Source organism: Condylura cristata, unplaced genomic scaffold, assembly GCF_000260355.1.
Source record: "Condylura cristata isolate star-nosed mole 26May11 unplaced genomic scaffold, ConCri1.0 scaffold00006, whole genome shotgun sequence".
Taxonomy (NCBI): domain Eukaryota; kingdom Metazoa; phylum Chordata; class Mammalia; order Eulipotyphla; family Talpidae; genus Condylura; species Condylura cristata.
The window spans coordinates 38,900,958-38,913,075 of record NW_004567107.1 but is presented as its reverse complement, the minus strand read 5'-3'; the positions used below and the strand labels follow the sequence as shown (position 1 = coordinate 38,913,075).

Genomic DNA, 12,118 nt, shown 5'->3' with positions numbered 1-12,118 from the left:
TTAACCCGCTGTACCACCAGGGAGGGTCTCCCTATCTTTTTTTTTTTTTATTGAAAAGTTACTTAAAAAATTATGAGATGGAGGGCCCATTTTTGCAGGGACTTGGCTATTGCGTACATCTTCCTCCATTTATTTTTCCTTCTGAATTCTACAGCATGTGCAGAATTCATTTCAGCCCAAGGAAATTGTTCTATTCTTTGACCTATTGTTAAGATCATCCAATCCTTTAGAGTGTATACATTCCCAAAGCAAATTAAGTAGGGAAGTAGGTGCAGGCTTTCACTGTCACTTATGTTATAGGATTGTGTGTGTTGGGGGCAGTTCTGGCCTATACCTGTTTCTGGAAGCCTAAGCACTGTACCGAGCATCCATGGCATCTTCCCTTCATTTTTGCTGAAGAAGGTAAACATATTTATGTTGTCAATGATGGAGCAGATTAAAAATAAGCAACACTCTGAAACTGTAATTAACTATTGTTTATGAGAAGACCAATGTTAACTTCCCCAGATATGGTGGCTCTAAAAGTAAAGATTATTGTTTGAGACTGTAAACAAAAATTTTTATAACCTATTACTGTGCCCTGAATTCATCCCCTCCATCTACTCCAAGGTTTTCATCTTAACTGTCTTCTTTTGTGTCATCAGTATTTTTCTTATCATGAGTCACTTCTCAGGAAGGAAAGAAGTTTAAGACAATCAATCTGTCTTTAAGACCCTTCCATGACCTAGAACGGTGACATTTTATTGTTTGCTTTCATCTCAGTCTGTGTGAAAGTACCTGGCTGGCACCCAGTCAGAACCTGGAAAATGTTTTCTCAATTTGAATCAGTGTATTTCCAAATCGTAGTTTGTCAGCCTGCCTGCAGTCTCTCTCCATGTGCTTAGGGTGCAACTCCTCCTGATCTCATCTTTTTTCTGCATGCTCCTGCCCTCTGCCTCTGCTGAGTCTTTGCTCCAAGATCATCAGGTTCTCCTGGACACTGAAAGATACCCTCCAGGCCTTATTTTCTTGAGCATTTATTTCTATGTATAACAAGCAGCACTCATGGAATGTAATCAGAACTCCCTGTATTTTGCCTCGTTCTATAAATGTATTCAATGGGGAAACGTCCAGTCCTGCTTCTCAGTGATGACTCAGAAACCTTTCTGCCCACTTGTAGTCAATAAATTGCCCGAGAGTTACTTTAAAACTGATTCAAACTGGGATCTCAGAGATCTGGTGCCTGAAGGTTGGCAAAGCCTCCAGTTTCATTTCAGCACTTCCCTGGCCTTTGGTTAAGACCTCCTATGGGCAAATGTCTCAGCACCTAAGGAGGGGTTCTTTGCTGGGTCAAACTGCCAAGAAAACCATCAGTTTTCTATAATTTATTGACGTCCTGGCCTCTTGGGAGCAAAACAGACATCAGAAGGAGTCCAGATAACAGGAAAAAACAAAAATTCTCTTTCAAAAGCCATACTTAATTAATACTGTTGTAACATGGCTCCTCATGTGCCATTGAGTAGGTTACAGTGGATTCTCTTGGGGCATTTTTGTCAAGGATTCTTCACATACCCTTTGCTTATTCTGTTAACTCAGCTGAAAGCAGCTTCTTCATCCCTTAAAAAGAAAAGTAGTAGAGTCATAGAGATTGTTTTTTGCCATTAGTTTCCAATCTTTGGAGTATATTCAGATTCACATGGAGAATTTTATTGTATTTTTTAATGAAAATGCCAACACCCTACCCCAGGCCTACTAAATGGAAATCTCTGTTGAGGTGCTATTATATTCATTTTAAAAATTTCTATAGATGGTTCTGATGCCCACTGAATGCTGGGGACACAAGGTCTAGCTTATATTATAGTTAATAGTGTGCAATTTATCTCCATTCTGAAGTCTCAACTTCTATGGGGTCTTCTCCAATTTTATAATTGTCTTTGCAGAACCTTAATCATAATGTATTCTGACTACTTTGTGGGGTCATGGGATTTGAAATCTCAGTTCTGGCATAGCACCTTTGTCCCTAGTATTTGTTTAGTCCAGGCTGAACTGCATATAATTCTGGCACTAAATAAATAAATATTGGAGGAGCTGGCAATGACTAGGTGGTTGGTGCTTAAGAAAGAAAAGTGAGACAGCTGTTTATTTAAATAAGATGTGCTGCTTCTAGGCTCTGTTGTGAGAATTCTCAGGTTTGGCTATGTTCTGAGAATTTCATGCATGTTCATCTCAATTGATAGTCACATCAGTTATTTTAGAGAGAATTATCCTAATTTTTAGATGAGGAAACAGTCTTAAGCATGGTGCCTGCATATATGTGTAGATGACATGTAAAATATGTAGAATGAAGATTTAAACCCAAATTCTCTGACTGTAGAGCTCATGTTCTTAAATACACTATCTTATAGCACTTTTCATTCAAAGGAAGGAGAGCTTCTGCATACCTGCAGAGAGTAGGGTACTCTCCTTCTCTGTTGTCAACCCGCCTGCACTATTGAGGGCATTTAGTGAGTGAATTTTAGTGAGAGGTAGGGGGCATATCTTAATGAGATTATTTTAGAAATTTCACTCTGGTAGTGCATTTATTGGGTCAAATTGGGGCCACTTTCATGGAAGGAGTTATGGACAGAAATAATAGAGCCTGAAGGGTTAAGAAGGGATATATGGTTAAGCAGGAAAGACTGAAGAGTTTTACTGATGTTTAAATGACAGAAATGGAGGAAAGAAAGATCTGAAATAACATTGAGTTTTAATTTAGTCCAAGGTGATCGTTGTAGAATTCAGTCTCGAGAAGTGGCAGATTTGGAGTACACCAACTAGAAGGAGTATGGAACATACAGTAGAAATGCCCAGTAAGTAGGTACATGTTACAGCCTAAGGTTAGGTTGGCCCTCTCTTGGGGTTTGAAATGGAAAGAGAACCCAGGGAGCAAATATTCGGAATGAATTCCTATAGATTTAATAATTGTTCATGACTCCATCCTCAGTGACTTTTTGACCTTGAAGAAACCTTGGCTCTTTCTCAATTTCATTTTCCTTGCAGATAAAGATTATATAGTAGCCCCTTTCAAATTTGACATTTTGTAGTTCCAAAAATTTGTTTTAATTTACATGACTGCTTTGGGACAAATAGGATATTTATTAATTGTTTAATTTTGTTAGCTCAGGCAATTTAGCTTTGCTGTTCCTCCTTTCCCGCATGTATAAAATGAGAATAATTTTCCTAGAGATGATGTAGGGATTACACAAGAAAAAATATGTCCAGTATTTATAAGAATCCCAGCACGTGAACCATCAGTAAGTATAAGCTGTTGTCAATGATGCTAAAGAAAACAACATTGTCTATTGAAAAAAAATTAGTTGCCAGGACTGAAGACGTCAATTTTCTTAGACTTTCAATTTTCAAAAGAAGAAAAATTTGTATGATCCTGTAAATGGGAAATTTCAGATGGCTGAATTTCATGGGTGATTAAAAGTTATTTCTTTTTTTTTTTTAAGATTTTATTTATTCATACAGAACTGGGGTATAGGCCAGAGATACGGAGGGTGAGAGGATTCACCAGAGACAGAGCAGGGAGCAGAGCAGGCAGATCTACGAAGCACACTGCTGAGGGGAGCAGCAGGCGGGTCAGGAGAGGTCTGCCATGCCATGTGGTCACCTCCGGGGCAGGCGGGAATCGAACTCATGCGGAAGTGGCTTTAGCTTCTTAGTGCAAGTGTTTTAACCTGCTGGGAGGGCCCAAAAGTTATTTCTTACAAATACATTGAACTGCAGGTGAAAGAGGCACATAGATCAGGAATTAGTCATATTCAGTTTGTAAATTTGTTGGTATGATATAGGAGTGATTAAAAGTCCCCCACCCTTAATATTCTTTTTGTTGTATTTACTTACCATAGCTAGCTAACTTGAAGTAAAACTGGGTGAAAAGAGAACAGATTGTGAATTTCCCTCTTTCTTACTCCCTTAAAGTGTCTCATAGATTAAGTGGCTCTCGGCTGTGTAGTTGTCAAATTTGGCAAGCAAATTTCCCTAAAGCATGCAGCTTCTGAATCTTTAGGTTTGGGGCAGCAGCTTCGAACTTCTTGGGAGCATTTGACCCGCACCTCTGAATTTCCAAGGTACCAGTTACATGGAGGGAAAGACACACTTTGAGAAATGGTAACCATATACTCTTCTTGGAATGTTGCCCATTTCTTCCCCTTTATTATTCTTCATTTTTCTAAGCGAGGCTGGGTTTGACTTGTTTGGAAGGAACAACAGATGTGTGTCTCTGTGCAGTTGTTTATAAGCCAGGAAGGATAGTAGCATGGCAGCAGTAATTCAAAAGAGGGTTTAAAATGAGTTAATAAGAGTAAGCTGCTGGGATTAGTCCCAATTGAAAAGCTCAGTCTACCAGGAAGGGTAGCTGTTGGGGATTAACAAATGGCTGCTACAGGGAATCAGATTCACTGATCCAGGCACATTTTTAGTTACTGGTGGCCTTTTTGCCCCGTGGGGTTCCTCTCTTTTCAGCCAGACTCAGATGTGCGGTTTCTGTTATTATTTATTTATTTATTTATTTATTTATTTTAATTAATTAATTAATTAATTAATTAATTAATTTATTTATTTATTTATTTTGCTTTCAGAAGCAGTCTGCCTGACTGCGTAGGAACCTTTCAATCTTTACTTTTAAGAGCACAGAAAATGCCTCAAAAAATTACTGTGGTCTTAAGGAAGGCAAAGAATTTTCTTCTAGACTTAAACCAAAACCAAGAAAACAAAGGCAGTCTTCCTGGGGCAGTAGTGGAAAAGTGGGCAGGATCGTGTGTGATCACAACACTGTATTTTAATAGGCAGAGACCTATTTGTATCGCACCAATAGGTTCTGTGTAAAGGCCAACAATGGGCCTGGTTGTGACTTCATCAATGAGAAATTCTGCTCAAAGTGGTGGCAGACTTGTCCATGGTTACAGTACTAGACGTATGACTCCAGATTTGGTACTTATTTTGCTATAGTCCTGCTGTTCACTAATATATTGGGCCCTTATAGGAGTTTCCCAAACATTTAACTGGAAGATTGAAATCTATAAATTAACTAGATATGCAGCCTTTACATGTTCTTAACACTATACATTATCCGTAAAGCCATTGGTTCTTTTTCCTTCTTGCCAGATAAATTATGCCTTCATAATTCAGAGAGATATCAGACAGGGAGAGAGAAGCATATAAACAGAAAAGCCGCCAGTCATGGGTTGTGGCCTAGAAGAAGCTCATGAGTAAAGAGAAGGTACCCAAAAGTGCACATTGTCAAAATGTGTAAAATCCATGAACAGAGGAACAGAGTGATATTGACTCATTTTTCTATTCTCTTCAAAAGATTTCACAGAGAGTAGGGGCTAGATGTTTATTTTTAATATCTCTGTAGATACTCTCCCTTGAAAGTGATTGAACAAAGTAACAAGAGTTCACAATTACTTGTTTACTTGAACTGTGCTGAAGCCTAGGTCTGAGCTTCTTCCATCAGGTCCTGGAGGTCTCCATCTGCTGTTCTAGTTCCTCCACATGGTGTGTGTGGCTCCCTGCCAGTGTTGTTACCAAAATGGGAGATGAGAGGGGTCAAAGTTCCTCAATAAACTGCTTTGATTTTTCTAACCCTCTGCTATAAAGATTAGATTAAGCAACCTTCAGGGTAGAGACTGTGGGATCTCAATATGTAACAATGACTGATAACAAGTTTCTGACATCTGCTATTTTTCTTTCATCATGATAATGTGACCCAAATCATATCATTAACCACATTTCTCATTCTTCTCAGATAAGGGGGGTGGGAAGGGGGGGCTACTTTAACTCTGTTCATTTCATCATGCTGGTATCACAGAGATGACTTTGGTTCAACAGAGATTGTAGTTGAGATGGTCAACGGCTAGAATATGGGCTTCCCTCTTTGTGCCTTTTTGGAAATAACTAACTCTGAAGGCTGCGGGCACTGAGCCAAGGGTTACTGACGTTTGTTGATGAGCTATAGAACTGGCCGCAGACAGGCATCCAGTGTTTATGTGAGGCTGCTGGAATCTACTGGTGTTTAGTGCCTCAGTGAAATGTTGCTCCAAGGAGGGACGTATGTATTTCTGACTCTTCTAATATCCAGACCAGCTAGCTTATCTTTCACAACATTCTTATGTCTCAGGAGGTAGGGAAACTCATCATTTTCCGTGTTTGAGTTAGGCTCTTGGTTTGTGTTTTAACAAATAGCTTCCTGTTGAAACACATTCTCATTCTGCTTTGTTCTTTTCCATTTACATTCCAAGTTCCCCATTCTGTTTTTCTCTATCAATTTCTTGAGGTCTAAGCTGATATACACCGAAGTACATACATTTCCTGTGCTTAGTTCCATCAGTTTTTACTAACGTGCCCTCTAGTGTAACCAGTACCCACAGCAGGTTACAGCTCACATTTCCTTGTGCCCTCCCAAGACTGATCTGTGCTGTTGTAGAATTTCTGAAAAGTGGAGTTATAGAGAGTGAGTGTACCACTGGTGTGGGATGGGATACCTCAACTCAAGACTATGTCTTCTTTTGTTTTCATGTCTTTCAACTTTATGCTATAATTCACCCATGTTGTTAACTAAAGTATTCCATTCTGTAATTTATTCAGCCATGCAACTGTTTATGGAAATTTAGGTTATTTTCAGCTTGAGGCTATCATTAATGAAAAGAACATTTCTGTACATGACATAAACACTTACTTTTGCTTGGGTAGATACTGAGGAGTGCAATTGCTTATTGATAAGACATACATATATTTTCTTTGAGTAAGTGCTACCAGGTAATTTTCCTAAGTTGTTAAGACAGTTAGCCCTCCTAAAAGAAAAAAGAGAGCAATTAGCTCTCCCAAAGTCCCCCACTTTTTTCTAAAGATTTATTTATATATACAGAACTGGGGTACAGGCCAGAGATGTAGGGGCAGTGAGAGGATTCACCAGAGACAGAGTGGGGAGCAGAACAGGCAGATGGACGAAGTACACTGCTGAGGGGAGCAGCAGGTGGGTCAGGAGAGGTCTGCCACACCATGTGGGTCACCTCCGGGGCTGGGGATCGAACTCATGCTGAAATGGCTTTAGCTGCTTAGTACTGTGCTTTAACCCGCTGCACCACCAGGGAGACCCCCCCCCAACCCCCTGCACTTGTAATATACAATTTTCCTCTGCAACATTTTTATTCCAGTTTGGTGATACTAGTTAATGTGGGACATTGAAATATTTTCTAGTGTATCTCAAATTAGTTTTTTACATTCATTTAATATAGATTCAGAGGTTCATGTTTGCCTTGTCATGTACTTTGAGTACTAATAATTGAGGTCTAAATTGCCACTCAGTATTAAAAAGAAACTTTCAGTTAAAAACATCATATTACCACAGGGATTACAACTGAGATGGAAAAAGGCATAAAATTATATAAAAATAAACTATTATATTATTTTTTAAAAAATCACATTAAAGTTTAACTACTGAATAGAGATATGATTTTTTTTTTTTACTTAGGAGTGAACATGGATATCAGCAGTGTGAATGTGGTAATTAATTCACAGCCAGAGTGAAACCAAAGGTGGAATTGCTCAGGGGAAGGCCCCTAGACACTGGCATTATTCTTTGCAACAGACTTGCAGCATCTTATGAATGCTGTTTTCTCTCATTTATCCTTTATTCCTTTGACAAGTAGTAACTCAATATGGAAACACTGCCTAGAATCCTTACCACTGAGCATTTTAATTCTGTCAACTACATTATCAGCATTGAATGAAAACAAATGAAAACTTAGGGCTTTGGTTTTCATCCACATAGTAGTTTTAAGTAATCTATTTCCATGGGAGAGAGAGTACTCTTAGCACTTTTGATACCAGGAAATTTTGTCTAAGGGCCACAAAAAAAAATCAGTCTAGAAATGTATGTTTGGTTGAATTTTCAAAGAATAAAGTCATCTCCCCTTTAGAACAAAAGCTATATTAGTCCAAAAGCTATATTAGTCCATTCATTCATTCATCATCGATTCCCACAATTATTCAACCACTAATTGAAAGTTATGTATCAACCCTGGTCTCAATAATAGGCATACAGCTGGGAGTAAAGCAAAGGCTTTTGTTCTTAGGACCCTTGCCTTCTTGGGTAATAGAGTGAAGAAAATAATAGACACATGCCTGTCATGTGATGCTCTGGAGGAATATAAAAGCAGAGTAAGTGGCATGGGAGTCAAGGCTTGGTGTTGGGAGCTGTTGCTGCTTTTCTTAAGTGAAGGCGAGGGACACCTCTCAGTCAGTGACATACAGAGAGCTGTGTAGACATCTACTGGAAGAATAAACCGACTAGAGGGGGGATCATTCCTGGAGGCCTGCTGGACAGCAAGAGGGCTGCTGCAGTTGGAGGAGAGGCCATGAGATGGGGGAAAGTGGTTGGGAGGGTGGTCAGAGGGACAACAGGGACCTGCATCAGGTAGAGCTCTAGAGCTTCTCTGAGTGGGAATCCACTGAAAGATTTTGAGCAGAGTGACTGCTTGAGCCTTTATTTCAGGATTACCTTGAATTTTAGGTGAGAAATGACTATACAGAAGGGTAGAGATGGAGGAAAGTAGTTCAAATTCTAGTCAGTATGTTTTGTCAAAAAGCAAAAACACTGATACTTGATTGTGTAGGCTCCTCACCACTCTGTGCTTTATTAGTAAAGGTAATAATTGTATCTATCTCGACACACATGATTATCAGCACAATTGAGCCATACTAGTAATAACTGAATATGTAAAGTGTCAATATGCTTTGGAGATTAAAAAGTTAAGTTCTATAGTTAATATATTAATCTAGTATTAATTTACTTCTGGAAGTTCTTTCTCTTCTCTCCCATTTTTACTTAAGAATGTACCATTCTTTCAATCAGTCACACCTAAACTTCTCATTTGTGACTCCTCATTCTCTCTCCTCTGTACATCCTGGTTCTGTTGTTACCGTTAAGTCTCCCAAATCCATCCCCCTTTCCTGCTATTCCCAATTTTAAATTAAGCTCTCATTTCATCTCAGTTAGCCAACCAATTGTTTTTTCTAATTCATGGGAAATGCAGCAAAAAGAACATAGGTTTTGAAGTGTTACCATGATTCAGATTGGTTCATAACTTTATTCTTACATGTAACCATAGGGACTTTTGCATCTTTTGAATCTCAATTGTGCCTCTATACGATCTAATTTATAGAATTATAGAATTGCAATGATGATTAAATGGGACCGTGGAATGTGTAAAGTGTCTGCGGGTAATACATACTTAGAAACTGCCTGTTCGTTCCAGCATTCACTCTAACCTTAACCCACCTGGCAGATCCTAATTGGTAGCTCAAATTATGTCATTTCCCTTGTCAAAAACCTCTATGGCTCCCTCATGTCTCTCGTGTTAAATGTAAGCACTTTTGCCTTGCATTCTGAGCTCCAATTCTCTAACTTCAATTTCCAGCTTTCCCTCTTGTTCTTTTCCACACATTCTACTTCAAGTATTAACCAAAAACATTGTTTTATAATTCTGCTGCCACTTTCATATATAATAGTAAAATCATACCCATACCTAAATCCTGCCACAGAACCCATTACTTTAACAGAGCTACTAACAATCTGGAAGTGGTTTCTCCCTATCTTGAAAGGTCATTGCACTTTGAGGAGGCAACATTGTGTTCTTTCTTTGAAGCCTGAAAGTTCAGGTTCTGCTACTGATTGTCATTCTGGGATATTGTTCTGTCCCTGCACCTCAGTTTCCTTTGACAAATGCAGACAATAGTGCCTACTTACAGGGTTGTTATGAGGATAAATGAGATAATACATGTGAAACAATTTGAATAGTACAACTTAGAAAGCTTAAATAAGTTTCTATAATGTTGACATAAGTAATAAACATTACCATATTATCAGGATTTATATTTTACAAGGACTTCAAATTAAAAACTGCCTGAGACAGATGTAAAGTGACATGGACTAGAATTGAAGATCCATATACTTGATTCTAGTACTGGTTCCCTGTACTAAACAAGCTGTGTGATGCTATGTCAGTCTTTCTGAACTTTTTTTCAGCTACAAAATGAGAGTCAGACAAAATTCACTTAAGCTCTCTTTCATTTTACCTAACTATATGAATGCTGAGTTAGATACCTCCGCATTAAGTCAACCAAAATAGAATTTTTTTAAAGATTTATTTATTTATTCATACAGAACTGGGGTACAGGCCAGAGATGTGGAGGGTGAGAGGATTCACCAGAGACAGAGTGGGGAGCAGAACAGGCAGATGGACAAAGTACACTGCTGAGGGGAGCAGCAGGCGGGTCAGGAGAGGTCTGCCACTCCATGTGGAGTGGCACTCCCTCCGGGGCAGGCAGGCATCGAACTCATGTGGAAGTGGCTTAAGCTTCTTAGTGCTGTGCTTTAACCCACTGCGCCACCAGGAAGGGCCTCCAAAATAGAATTCTTAACCAACTCTCCTTTACATGCCTATCCATCTCTTGCTTGTACTTTTATCAGACTCCTAGTTCACCTTTCTGCATCCATCCTTGCCCTCTTTTAACTTATTTTCTGCAGAACCATAGGGATATTTGAGACATAAGCCAAAAAAAAAAATTTCACTTTCCTGCTTAAAACTCTCCCTTTTTTTCTTAGAACGACATTCACACTCCTTTACACCTTAATACTGCCACCTTCTTTAAGCTTCAGCTGCATTGCCCTTTATGCTTTTCGTGCTAACTCACCAAACTCATGTCTGCTTTGGACCTTCGAACTTGCTATTCTCTATGTGTGGTATGTGCCCCAGCTGTCAGAATGACTTGCTCCTTCTTGACATTTAGATCTCAGCTCTTCCTTTTGTCTTAGAATGTTATCATACCATCCCGCTTCCCCCCTAAAGTTTTCTGTTTTCTCAAAGTAGCTTCCTTGCCTCATTCATCCATCCATTCATCTCTTTCTCCTACAGTATAAATTAAGTATCCTCATTTTTGTATGATTTCCTAGTACAGCACCTGGCATATACTAAATGTGTGTGTGTGTGTGTGTGTGTGTGTATAAACTGACCATATGAAGAAATAAATATTAACCCATTTTGAGATATGAAAGGTTAAACTAATTACATGAGCCAAGTATGATGTGTGTATGTGTTTTTGTGTGTGTGTGTGTGTATATGTGTTTTTTAATATGAAGGCCTATTGCTTTTCTCATGGAATCCTTCATATGGAGTAAGTATTACCAAGCCATATGTGCTTGTGACAGAAATCAAACTGGAAATAAAAAAGTACTAATACAGACTATCTATGTCACTTTACATCTGTCTCAGGCAGTTTTTAATTTGAAGTCCTTGTAAAATATAAATCCTGGTAATATGGTAATGTTTATTATTTATGTCAACCCCATGGCTGTCGAATTTACCATAATCTTCATCTCCTCTTTCACATTACCATCTTTGAGCAAATTTTATCTTCTATGCAAGAGGATTTCCTACTCTCTGATCTTTCCCGTTTGCTTCTAATCTCCAATAACCGATTGTTCACTCTGCAGCCACAGCTTTTCAGTCGCTATTATACCCATGTTCAGAAACCAATGGAGTTTTTCATTGTTCTCAGGATAAAGACCAGAATCTGCCCCGGTCCACCACCTCGGGTCACACCAGCCTCACTCTCCACCCCAGGCCATACTCCCTCCCTCCGCGCCGGTTCCCGCCAGCCTCTGGGCCGGCCGCTTTAACACCCAGCTTCCAACAGTTCTACCCAGCACCCTAGTCGCCAATTTCTTCGGATCTCAGGAGATTGTCTCTTACTCAGGAAATTCTCCCTGGTTAGGCCAGCCGCACACCCCATCACAAATCCCCACGAACCTCTCTTTAGCACTCTTGATTTAAAATACATACTCGAGAAAATGATAACTTTACCAACACGCATTAATGCTAGCTGTTTGCGGAAGAAACACGCTAATTAGCCGCCCAATTACTCCTGGCCCCTCCCTAAGTACGGCGGCACATCTATTACGCATTAAGTAGGCGCCACCATGTGAGACTTTGCTGCGCGCCTGCGCGAAGGAGCACGCATGCGCAGAGGAACCAGCCCGCTGACAGATTCGCGGCGGCGGCGGCGGCGGCGGCGGCGGCGGCGGCGGCGG

The 12,118-nt window shown here is 39.6% G+C and overlaps 1 protein-coding gene across 1 annotated transcript in view; it reads left to right on the top strand.

Annotated features, from left to right (window-relative positions):
- PIP5K1B (phosphatidylinositol-4-phosphate 5-kinase, type I, beta) overlaps window positions 1-12,118 on the top strand; it is a 269,554-nt gene that overhangs the window by 59,589 nt on the left and 197,847 nt on the right. The window lies entirely within an intron of this gene.